At 41.8% G+C, this 13,009-nt stretch overlaps 1 protein-coding gene across 3 annotated transcripts in view; it reads right to left on the bottom strand.

The window, feature by feature from the left end:
* The window catches only part of LOC110488581 (5-hydroxytryptamine receptor 4-like), a 150,065-nt gene that overhangs the window by 69,601 nt on the left and 67,455 nt on the right, over positions 1-13,009 (bottom strand). The window lies entirely within an intron of this gene.

Raw genomic sequence — 13,009 nt, 5'->3', positions numbered from 1 at the left:
AAATACATTATCCTTGTGATAAAGACAGATTAAAGGTATATTTGTGATCTCAAAAGGTTTGATGATGCTATCTAAAGTATTTTTGTCATGTTAACAGCATACTGTACCTGAGAGTTTTGCTTTATCTCTGACATTTTAGACATCAAAGCTCTCTACCTCTCTGCTGGGAAAGTGCTATTAGAGGGAAAGTGCTATGACCATTCAATTATTTGCAACAAGAAATTGGTTTCTAAAATCCCTGAAATGTCTTAAGCCACAAATTGCTACTTGGCCTGGCTGAACCCTCTGTCTGTAGAGATTGAGAGGATAACCCTACCTGATGTCCCAGAGACCTCAAATTTGGACTTCCTTTAGCTCTTTAATGGACTTCAGGTTACAACATGACCACATGTCAAAGCTCTCAGATGTGATTGCTTTATGATTGATTTTTAACTGATCGTTGACATATGAGAGTTTAATGAATTCCTATTCCACTTAAAGCACAGAGATTGATCATTCCTTGCATATGTTGGCACAATTTCACCGTGTAATATTTTCCCCACTGGATGGGGATTAGCTCAAACATCACATGAATCCCCAACCGGGTCACGTGGATGGCCGCCCAGTTGGTAGGCCTATGGATGAGCTGCTTGTCCCGTAGACTTTGATGTAGGCTCTATAGTGGTAAACCTCTCCCTCTCTGACTAGCTCGTCTGGGTACCAGTCTCTTTAGCTAACGTTCCACTCCTTGCCACTCATGTCATTTGCCAAACAGACGGATTTAAGGCATAGTTGCTGATTGGTAGTTGGAAACATGACAACGTAATGGAACATAGGCTGCACACAAGATTGGAATTTTAAGAATAACAACAAACAATACCGTTACGACCTGGTGTGGTCATTCCCTTGAGAGAAGACAGTGTCTGACCTAAGACAGGCAATTTTTACCAGGATTAAATGTCAGGAATTGTGAAAAACTGAGTTTAAATGTATTTGGCTAAGGTGTATGTAAACTTCCGAAATTCAATGTGTGTGTGTGTGTGTGTATATATGTATATATATATATATATATATGTATATATTTGAGGAAATAAGCAATTTGCTCTTGTGTGCTGGATATAAAATAGGATACAGCATTCACAACGAATTGGAGGGAAAGTTTGAATGGCAGGCCGCTCCTATGTCTTCTGGTAGGAACGGCCCGCCAGGTAGGATGCAATCCAAGAGTGTGGAGAGTCTGAGACACCCAGGGCTGAGAGGGTGGAGAGGAGGATCTGATGGTTCACAGTGTCGAAGGCAGCAAATTTTTATTTTTGTTTAACCTTTATTTAACTAGACAAGTCACTTAAGAACAAATTAATGACGGCCAACCCCAGCCAAACTCCCCCCTCACCCCGGACGACGCTGGGCCAATTGTGCGTTGTCCTATGGGACTCCCAATCACGGCCGGGTTGTGATACAGCCCAGGTTTGAACCAGGGTCTGTAGTGAGGCCTCTAGCACTGAGATGTAATGCCTTAGACCGCGGTGCCACTCGGGAGCCCGGTTAGATCTAGGGAGGATGAGAACAGAGGACAGAGAGTCAGCTTTGGCAGTACGGAGAGCATCTGTGATACAGAGAAGAGCTGTCTCGGTTGAGTGACCCGTCTTTAAGCCTGACTGGTTAGGGTCAAGAAGATTGTTCTGAGAGAGATAGCAAGAGAGTTGGTCAGAGACAGCACACTCAAGTGTTTTGGAAAGAATATTCCCGAGGCCACAGGCTCCCCACAGTCAATCAGTTCTTCCATCCCTAGGCAGTCTCTCTCTCTCTCATCGTGCTCTGGCCAAACACCATTGCTGTAGTTGCTCACCCCTCGGCTTGGTGAGATATTCCTGGCATGTGTTCACAACACCCTGATTTTGTCCTGGCAAAACTGGGGCCTACTGTAAGGGATCACAATACACAGGTCTCTCTGTCTCACTGTACCACAGCATTGCCTGCTGCAGCCCATCTTCAAGGCACCACTATATTTACTCTCACTCTCATTGTTGATTTGACTCTGTCAGCCTGAGGTTGTTTTCATGAGTCAGAGGGGTGTTAGTGAGGTCATTTCATATTTCATTGCAGGTGAACTGAACTGGAGCCAACTGTTCACAACATAAATACATGAGCAGACCACCTGATTGGTCGGTCCGATGCACAAATCTGACACATCTGAAAGAATGTTTACCCAGAGTTCTATGCAGCATCTTACCTCAGTGTTGTACTAGGATGATTTTTATGTGCCTGCCTGTGTCTCTTGAGTAATGAGTACAATATGGCTCTGAAACAGCATGACTGTATTAATAAAATGTTTGTGAGTCTAGGCTAGATGGAGCATGGCTGTATGTGTGCACTGTGCTTCTTTTCGTCTCACCTAGCCAAAACCCAGCCTGTGTGTCAGAGGGCCAGAGGCACAGCAGCAGTGTGGACTGTTGACAGCAGGCCAGCCTTCTACATCTGTTCACCTGGCTTCTTGAGCTCACTTTGGCAACCAATAGCTACTTATAGGACATATAACAGAGCCTCAATGGAAAACAGATGGGACCAACAAAACAGGCACTTAAACTTGAATTACATGTGATCCATGTGATCAAGTTTGCTGCAGTAAGTAGTCAAGGTTGGAGTTTAATTTGAGAGACAGGAATGAACAGTAAAAAATGAAATAAAAAATCCTGACTCTTCGGATGGCTGCGTTTAAAGACGGAGAAATGAAAAGTGTGACCAATCTGCATGTGAAATTAGGGAGCAAAACATGCTTCACTTCTCCCCTTCATCCTACATGCCCGTTGTCAATGTTTGAACGATCCATCATTCATTTAAAATGCTCCTTCATGTCTTAAGCTTGGATGGAAAAGGGCATTATAGGAAGATGTGTAAAACTAAGTTCCAAGCTCTGCTGGCACCACACAAATGTATACTGAACAAAAATATAAACACAACACTTCAAAGAGTTTACTGAGTTACAGTTCATATGAGGAAATCTGTCAATTTAAATAAATTCATTAGGCCCCAATCTATGGATTTCACATGACTGGGAATACAGATACAGACACATTTAAAAAAAAATGGGTCTCACAATGAGCCTCAGGATCTCGTCACTATGTTTTTGTGCATTCAAATTGCCATTGATAAAATTCAATTGTGTTCGTTGTCCGTAGCTTATGCCTGGTCATACCATAACCCCACCGCCACCTTGTTCACAACGTTGACATCAGCAAACCGCTCGCCCACATGAAACCATACACATGGTCTGTGGTTGTGAAGCTGGTTGGAAGTACTGGCAAATTCTCTAAAACGACATTGGAGGAGGCTTATGGTAGAGAAATCAGCATTAAATTATCTGTCAACAGCTTTGGTGGACATTCCTGCAGTCAGCATGCCAATTTCACACTCCCTCAAAACTTGAGACATCTGTGGCATTGTGTTGTGTGACAGAACTGCACATTTAGAATGGCCTTTTATTGTTCCCAGCACAAGGTGCACATGTGTAATGATGTTGTTTAATCAGCTTCTTGATATGTCACACCTGTCAGGTAGATAGATTATCTTGGCAAAGGTTAAATGCTCACTAACAGAGGTGTAAACGTATGGAACATTTCTGGGATCTTTTATTTCAGCTCATGAAACATGGGACCAACACTTTACATGTTGCCTTTATATTTATGTTTAGTAAATGTTGTGGAGAAATTAACCCCGAAGACAAATGAAAAGCAAACATCTGTGCTGTACGAGCAGAGACCAAAGCGCTAGCTATGAACATTTTATTTAAACTCTCTTCTATGAACGAGAAACAGATTGTCCGTTCAGGGTCACTGCGCTCTCTTGCCCTTTTTAAAAGTACCACTCTTTGTAAAACATAATTGCTCATGTGGCCTTTCGATTGTGCTGATCTGATATATACAGTTGAAGTCGGAAGTTTACATACACATTAGCCAAATTCATTTAAACTCAGTTTTTCACAATTCCTGACATTTAATCCAAGTAAAAAAGTCCCTGTTTTAGGTCAGTTAGGATCACCAGGCCAATTGGAGAACAACAAAATTACTCTCGGCTACAGCGCATGTAAACACACTATGCTTTCTAAATCAGTTTAATTGACGAATAGAATTTGAACATTTGAGGCTTGACGGGCAGATTGGAAATATGAGAGGAGAGAGAGAGACGCGTTTTGAACCCTTCTAAAGGAAAAGATATAGCTAATATTGTTTTATGCGATAACTAAGTGACGCCCAAAGAACTGCCATTTCTGTTGCATTTTTCTTACTCATAAAGATTTGTGAAATGGCCAAAATGAGTCTGTTTCTCTGTTCTGGCAAGACTCATGATTGTCTAAACTGGCTGGTAGCAGTCCTGGCTTACTGGAACTTCCCCTGGTGCTTGCAGCTTGACGCACGCATGAAATAATCCACACACTAGAGTTGTGCAATATACAGGAGAGTTTACTTCACTTCACTGAGGGATGAAATGATGAATAAACGGAATCGTCCCACGTCACAACATTCATTCTCAAATGATGAATTCCACCATTCACCTTAAACACGTTTCCTTTTATACACTCTTGTCTCTATGGAATGGTGTGTACTCTCAATAAAACATCTCTAGAATATGGCCAGCAAAATTCCATCTGCCTTTAACATTAATTGAAGAGCTCTCAGTGGGTTAAACTTAAAAGCCATCTCTTCTCTGGGGAGAAGTGGAGAGCGAGAGAGAGAGAAAGAGAAAGACACACTCAGAAGAAAAGGCCCTTTTCAAGCAAAATACTCTCTCTCTCTCTTCTCTCTCTGTCCTACTGTCTGACCTTTTGACCCCAGTAAGAACCATTCCAGAAACCGGAAACATTACCTAAGATGTCCATTAAGTTAATTAGGCTTTATATAACATTAGGATTAACCATCCCAAAAACAAATGTTTTTGATAAAAAATGTTTTTTAACATTTTATTTTATTAAATATCCTTGGAATATTCTCCTAATGTTCACCGAAATGTTGTGCACAGCATTTGTAATAACTACCACAAAACCTGTTCTCAATAGGTTTCCAGGTCATGTAATAACACAATATACAGTGCCTTGCGAAAGTATTCGGCCCCCTTGGACTTTGCGACCTTTTGCCACATTTCAGGCTTCAAACATAAAGATATAAAACTGTATTTTTTTGTGAAGAATCAACAACAAGTGGGACACAATCACGAAGTGGAACGACATTTATTGGATATTTCAAACTTTATTAACAAATCAAAAACTGAAAAATTGGGCGTGCAAAATTATTCAGCCCCTTTACGTTCAGTGCAGAAAACTCTCTCCAGAAGTTCAGTGAGGATCTCTGAATGATCCAATGTTGACCTAAATGACTAATGATGATAAATACAATCCACCTGTGTGTAATCAAGTCTCCGTATAAATGCACCTGCACTGTGATAGTCTCAGAGGTCCGTTAAAAGCGCAGAGAGCATCATGAAGAACAAGGAACACACCAGGCAGGTCCGAGATACTGTTGTGAAGAAGTTTAAAGCCGGATTTGGATACAAAAAGATTTCCCAAGCTTTAAACATCCCAAGGAGCACTGTGCAAGCGATAATATTGAAATGGAAGGAGTATCAGACCACTGCAAATCTCCCAAGACCTGGCCGTCCCTCTAAACTTTCAGCTCATACAAGGAGAAGACTGATCAGAGATGCAGCCAAGAGGCCCATGATCACTCTGGATGAATTGCAGAGATCTACAGCTGAGGTGGGAGACTCTGTCCATATGACAACAATCAGTCGTATATTGCACAAATCTGGCCTTTATGGAAGAGTGGCAAGAAGAAAGCCATTTCTTAAAGATATCCATAAAAAGTGTTGTTTAAAGTTTGCCACAAGCCACCTGGGAGACACACCAAACATGTGGAAGAAGGTGCTCTGGTCAGATGAAACCAAAATTGAACTTTTTGGTAACAATGCAAAACGTTATGTTTGGCCTAAAAGCAACACAGCTCATCACCCTGAACACACCATACCCACTGTCAAACATGGTGGTGGCAGCATCATGGTTTGGGCCTGCTTTTCTTCAGCAGGGACAGGGAAGATGGTTCAAATTGATGGGAAGATGGATGGAGCCAAATACAGGACATTTCTGGAAGAAAACCTGATGGAGTCTGCAAAAGACCTGAGACTGGGACAGAGATTTGTCTTCCAACAAGACAATGATCCAAAACATAAAGCAAAATCTACAATGGAATGGTTCAAAAATAAACATATCCAGGTGTTAGAATGGCCAAGTCAAAGTCCAGACCTGAATCCAATCGAGAATCTGTGGAAAGAACTGAAAACTGCTGTTCACAAATGCTCTCCATCCAACCTCACTGAGCTCGAGCTGTTTTGCAAGGAGGAATGGGAAAAAATCTCAGTCTCTCGATGTGCAAAACTGATAGAGACATACCCCAAGCGACTTACAGCTGTAATCGCCGCAGCAAAAGGTGGCGCTACAAAGTATTAACTTAAGGGGGCTGAATAATTTTGCACGGCCAATTTTTTAGTTTTTGATTTGTTAAAAAAGTTTGAAATATCCAATAAATGTTGTTCCACTTCATGATTGTGTCCCACTTGTTGTTGATTCTTCACAAAAAAATACAGTTTTATATCTTTATGTTTGAAGCCTGAAATGTGGCAAAAGGTCGCAAAGTTCAAGGGGGCCGAATACTTTCGCAAGGCACTGTACCAGTAATGTTCTTAGAACATATTGCCGCAACAAAATTAGGGAGCAATAGAAGTGGTTCTGAGGGAAATATTACATCAACGTTCTGCTAATGTTGATGGATATGTTATTCAAAGCACCCATAACAACAAGCAGGAAATATTTCTACCATGGTCTCATAAAGTTATAGTGTGACATTATGACATGATGGTTCCAATAACGTCCCCTAAACATACTTCAGCAATAAAACGTTGGAGCAATAGAAGTTGTTCTAAAAGAACATTCCTGGAATGTTCAGCTAATGTTGATGGAGATAGCACTGCTAACAACAAAACAAGAAACGACGACTAAACAGTGGTAGGCCTGATTACCGACAACGATGAGACAGCCTATAGGGAGGAGGTCAGAGACCTGGCAGTGTGGTGCCAGGACAACAACCTCTCCCTCGATGTGAGCAAGACAAAGGAGCTGATTGTGGACCACATCACAAACGAACTATCATGGTTCAAACACACCAATACAGTCGTGAACAGGGCACGACAACACCTTTTCCCCTTCAGGAGACTGAAAATATTTGGCATGGGTCCCCAGATCCTCCAAAAGTTTTACAGCTGCACCATTGAGAGCATCCTGACTGATTGTATCACCGGCTGGTATGGCCACTGCTCGGCATCTGACCGTAAGGCGCTACAGAGGGTAGTGTGTTTTCCAGTATATCACTGGGTCCAAGCTTTCTGCCATCCAGGAGCTATATACCAGGCGGTGTCAGAGGAAAGCCAATAAAATTGTCAAATTCTCCAGTCACCCAAGTCATAGACTGTTCTCTCTGCTACCACACGGCAAGCGGTACTGGAGCACCAAGTCTAGGACCAAAAGGCTCCTTAACAGCTTCTACCCCCACCCATAAGACTGTTGAACAATTAATCAAATGGCCACCCGGACTATGTACCTTGACCCCCATTTGTTTTTACACTGCTGCTACCCGCTATATATTATCTATGCATCGTCAATTTACCCCTACCTACATGTTCAAATTACCTCAACTAACCTGTACCCACGCACATTGACTCGGTACCGCTACCTCCTGTATATAGCCTCGTTAGTGTTATTTTATTGTGTTACTTTTTATTATTTTTTTACTTTTGTTTATTTGGTTAAAATTTTCTTAACTCTTTCTCGAACTGGATTGTTGGTTAAGGGCTTGTAAGTAAGCATTTCATGGTTAGGTCTACACCTGTCGTATTCGCCGCATGTGACAAATAAAGTTTGATTTGATTTTTAGAAAGCTGCATTAGACAGGATTACTAACACAAACTGACCGGCTCAACTAAACAGAAGCGTGCTATATGGCAGACCAATCCAAACTCATCTCTCAGCATGTCCAGCTTACTCATTATCTCAGCCAATCATGGCTAGTGGGAAGGTTGCTGTTTTTTTCTGTGGCTAAACCAACTAGGCTCATAATTTAACTATTTTATTTGTATTTACAGATGGCACACATGTTTATTATTCAGGCATATGAACTTTCACACGTTCAAGAAGGCATTTCTGCCAAAACAAAACGCATTTTGATGAAAAACAAAGTTTCAACGGCTCTCCTGTGAAGTAGTGACCAGCGACATACGCCTAGTTTCCAGAAACGGGTCACATATGTGTGGGCATAGGCAGACGTTGCAATTGGAGGATGCATTTTAAGGATATTCTGTAATGATATTTAATAGGCTACATCTGTCGATACAAACTGTCATGACTGTCCTGTGAGGATCACAATGGGTGAGATCAGCTTGGCAATGATTGACAATAACCAGACCTTCTCTCACCCACTGAAAGGGGGAATGCCTTTGTTTCACAGATAGTTTTCCATTTGAATCTCTAACACGGTTAAAAGTGGATACTGGAACAATATTTCTAACATAACAATGTGGGGAATGGTCAGTGAGGAACTATAGAAAAAAATGTATGTCACATGGGTTTTCATTTTGTGATGCCATTAAAATTGCATGGACGAAATACTGTAACTTGGAAATGATATCCCCTTTATCTGTCAAGTTTCCATCCAATACGTTGTGCATATAATATGACAAATTATGAAAGTAGATTTGTTAAGATATGAATGTGATTTTAGGAGGGATAAAATAATCTATCTCCTATTATCTGTTCATAGTAAGTAGCCACGCCCTGAATGTGGTCAGAGAGGGTGTCAGACTGACGTAACGATCCCCTTTTGACGAGAGTGCATAAAAAGCATTGCCAACAAAGTTAACATCCGACCAGGAAACATGAGGTGTTAGCTACATGTTTGAAATGGTTGGAACTTTGAACCTTAACACGAGGTAAAGAAATAAACTCACCTTCTTTTAGACCAGAGAGACGGTGAGCTGCAGCTCATGTCCATATTGGTCTGAATCCTGAACCCTGCATAATGTGTGGGCTAGAAGCTCACTTCCCAGACAATGACTGGTATGGCTGATTAGCTGTCCTAAGTCAGATATCGAGGGAAGCGAATCTAAGATGGACCATCCTACTACGCTTCAAACCATCCCATCCTACTACGATTCTCAAATCACCCTATTCTCCGACAATCATCACCAATTGGAATCGTCGATACGGCTGGCTGTCTTCCAGAGTGAACAACAGTAGAAGAGACGGGTCCGGACCCTTACAAGCGAGCCGCTGAAAGGCCAAACCACCTCCTTCCTAAACGGTCGGCGGTTCATGTGCAAAGTATATGATTAATGGGAGAATAGTTATAGAATGTACCTTATGTACCCAGTGTCCCTTTTTCTCTGTCTCTCTCTTTTTCCCACTCTTCATCGCTGTGTATTAAGCTGTCATATTGCCAGTCTGCTAGGGACTTTCCTCTCATGTATTAAGTGTGTATGTTATCCTGTTTTCTCATTTTAGTTAGCTAGTAAATAAATAATTAAACCAATTGATGTAGTGCTGAATCAAGAGCAAGGCTGAGTTTACGACTGTTCAGAATGATGATATGATAAGAGGTAATTATTAATAAGATGACTGTTTATTGATTAAATAGATATATACCTTATAGAGTTTAATTCGGGAGATGGTAACTCTTTAAACCACCTCTTCCATGGTGCCCCAAATCCTAATGAAGTAATTGTTACAAGATTAATTTAATCGGGTAATAATTAAACATAAAGTTAGTTGATTAAATAAATAACAGTCATCAGATGAATGAAAGTAAAGTCACAACAAAACGTTCAGAAATTAGGACGTCATTAAATCATGTATGGGGGGGTGGTACTCTGTAGGCTATACAGCCCTGTGAATGTCCCGCAAAATCCTCCTGTTTTCCCGCATTTGGGTACTTTAAATGTGGTCACCCTACCCACAATGTTCCCATCAGACTGTTTCCACAACCTAATGAAACATTCTGGGAACCTTTAAAGAACAGACAAAATGTGGGAACGTTCTTGAAACGTCAGGTGAATTTTTTTATACAAACATTGTATAATCATCTGCACAACTGGACAGTTTTTGTGTTATCAGAACATTTCCTGAATGTTCTGGGAACTTTCACAGAACCAATGTTTGTTTCCTGGGATTACTATTGTAACGTTGCTTCCAAAATAATAACTGCAGATGGTGTGACGCAAGCCTATCTATCTCTGCACCCAGACCTCAGCTGTCCTAAATGAATGAATATGCTTATGCTGGGCTGGAACATAGAAAGCATTTTGAATTAACTAGCTACTATGCAATACTGTAGAAATGCGGATCTTATTGTTGTGTATGGTTAGTCTTTTGAGTAGCTGTGTCTATATGTCTTTCCAAGAGCCCGTCCTGCAACCACACTGACATTTTATCCGCCATATAATGTAAAACCCTTGATTTCCCCAGCAGCTTTTCAGAACTCATGTTAATGCATATTTTTCCTGTAATTCTTTAAAAGCATGTTCCCTTCATTTCCCATTTGCTTTCATCATCAGACTCGTGAATCGTTTTAATGTGGTAAACTAGGATGATAAATAAAGTGGGTCGTAACTTTAGAGGAAATTAAATCTAAATAATTGATGGCCGGCACATTGTGTCTCTCAACACCGCAAGCCAGCCAGTTACTATGAATGGCTAATAGTGCTGTTTACACACTCTGCACAAGCTTTGCTCTATCCATATAATTGAATGAAACAACAACTTCCTCCTCTGCAGTGAGACAAGGTCAAGAACACACTTGTATGGTGGGAGAGCTGAAGCATAGGGAAACTGGAGCATATCGGGGGGTGTACATACACTATATATACAAAAGCATGTGGACACCCCTTCAAATTAGCGGATCCGGCTATTTCAGCCACACCAGTTGCTGAGAGATGTATAAAATTATCCACACAGCCATGCAATCTGCATAGACAAAAATTGACAGTAAAATGGCCTTACTGAAGAGCTCAGTGACTTTCAAAGTGGCACCGTCATAGAATGCCCCCTTTCCAACAAGTCAGTTTGTTAAATTTGTGCCCTGCTAGAGCTGCCCCGGGTCAACTGTAAGTGCTGTTATTGTGAAGTGGAAATGTCTAGGAGCAACAATGGCTCAGCCGAAAAGTGGTAGGCCACACAAGCCCACACAACGGGACCATCGAGTGCTGAAGCGTGTAGCGCATACAAATCATCTGTCCTCGGATGCAACACTCATTGCTGAGTTCTAAACTGCCTCTGGAAGCAACATCAGCACACAAACTTTTCATCGGGAACTTCATGAAATGGGCTTCCACGGATGAGCAGCCTACAAGCCTATGATCACCATGCACAACGCCAAGCATTGGCTGGAGTGGTGTAAAACTCGCCGCCATTGGACTCCGGAACAGTGGAAATGCTTCATCATCTGGAAGTTCGACGGACTAATCTGGGTTTGGCAGATACCAGGAGAATGCTACCTGCCCGAATGCAGAGTGTCAACTGTAAAGTTCGGTGGTGAAGGAATAAAGGTCTGGGGCTGTTTTTCATGGTTCGGTTTAGGCCCCTTAGTTCCAGTGAAGGGAAATCTTCACACTACAGCGTACAATGACAGTCTAGACAATTCTGTGCTTCCAACTTTGTGGGAACAGTTTGGGAAAGGCTCTTTCCTGTTTCAGCATGACAATGCCGGTGTGGAAGAACTGGCCTGCACAAAGCCCTGACCTCAACCCCTTTGGAATGAATTGGAACACTGACTGCGAGCCATGCCTTATCGCCCAACATCAGTGTCCGACCTCAGTAATGCTCCTGTGGCGGAATGGAAGCAAGTCCCTGCAGCAATATCTAGTGGAAAGTATTCCCAGAAGAGTTGAGGCTATTAAAGCAGCAAAGGGGGGACCAACTCCATATTCATGCCCATGATTTTGGATTGAGATTTTCAATGAGCTGGTGTCCACATATTTTTTATCATATACAGCGCCTTGCGAAAGTATTCGGCCCCCTCTCACCTGTGTGTAATCAAGTCTCCGTATAAATGTACCTGCACTGTGATAGTCTCAGAGGTCCGTTAAAAGCGCAGAGAGCATCATGAAGAACAAGGAACACACCAGGCAGGTCCGAGATACTGTTGTGAAGAAGTTTAAAGCCAGATTTGGATACAAAAATATTTCCCAAGCTTTAAACATCCCAAGGAGCACTGTGCAAGCGATAATATTGAAATGGAAGGAGTATCAGACCACTGCAAATCTACCAAGACCTGGCCGTCCCTCTAAACTTTCAGCTCATACAAGGAGATGACTGATCAGAGATGCAGCCAAGAGGCCCATGATCACTCTGGATGAACTGCAGAGATCTACAGCTGAGGTGGGAGACTCTGTCCATAGGACAACAATCAGTCGTATATTGCACAAATCTGGCATTTATGGAAGAGTGGCAAGAAGAAAGCCATTTCTTAAAGATATCCATAAAAAGTGTTGTTTAAAGTTTGCCACAAGCCACCTGGGAGACACACCAAACATGTGGAAGAAGGTGCTCTGGTCAGATGAAACCAAAATTGAACTTTTTGGCAACAATGCAAAACGTTATGTTTGGCGTAAAAGCAACACAGCTGAACACACCATCCCCACTGTCAAACATGGTGGTGGCAGCATCATGGTTTGGGCCTGCTTTTCTTCAGCAGGGACAGGGAAGATGGTTAAAATTGATGGGAAGATGGATGGAGCCAAATACAGGACCATTCTGGAAGAAAACCTGATGGAGTCTGCAAAAGACCTGAGACTGGGATGGAGATTTGTCTTCCAACAAGACAATGATCCAAAACATAAAGCAAAATCTACAATGGAATGGTTCAAAAATAAACATATCCAGGTGTTAGAATGGCCAAGTCAAAGTCCAGACCTGAATCCAATCGAGAATCTGTGGAAA

The sequence above is a fragment of the Oncorhynchus mykiss genome, chromosome 14, assembly GCF_013265735.2.
Source record: "Oncorhynchus mykiss isolate Arlee chromosome 14, USDA_OmykA_1.1, whole genome shotgun sequence".
Lineage (NCBI taxonomy): Eukaryota > Metazoa > Chordata > Actinopteri > Salmoniformes > Salmonidae > Oncorhynchus > Oncorhynchus mykiss.
The sequence above is the reverse complement of the archived record's forward strand: the minus strand, read 5'-3'. Positions and strand labels throughout refer to the sequence as shown.